Raw genomic sequence first — 242 nt, forward strand, 5'->3', positions numbered from 1 at the left:
GAAGATGATGATTTTGAACCAAGTGCTGAAAACGAAAGATCTATTCAAGAAAAGCAACAAAATCTTAGGAAGACAAATACAAAATCAAGTTGTCAAGCCATGACACTTGATACATTTTTGGAGACAAATGGGATTCATGTGGAAGGAGAGGAGGAACATAGTGGAGCAAATGCTAATGAAGTTGGAGATGATGATGATGATGATGATTTCTCGGATGATGAGGACTATGTTGGTGAATATGA

Source organism: Arachis ipaensis, chromosome B08 (genome assembly GCF_000816755.2).
Source record: "Arachis ipaensis cultivar K30076 chromosome B08, Araip1.1, whole genome shotgun sequence".
Lineage (NCBI taxonomy): Eukaryota > Viridiplantae > Streptophyta > Magnoliopsida > Fabales > Fabaceae > Arachis > Arachis ipaensis.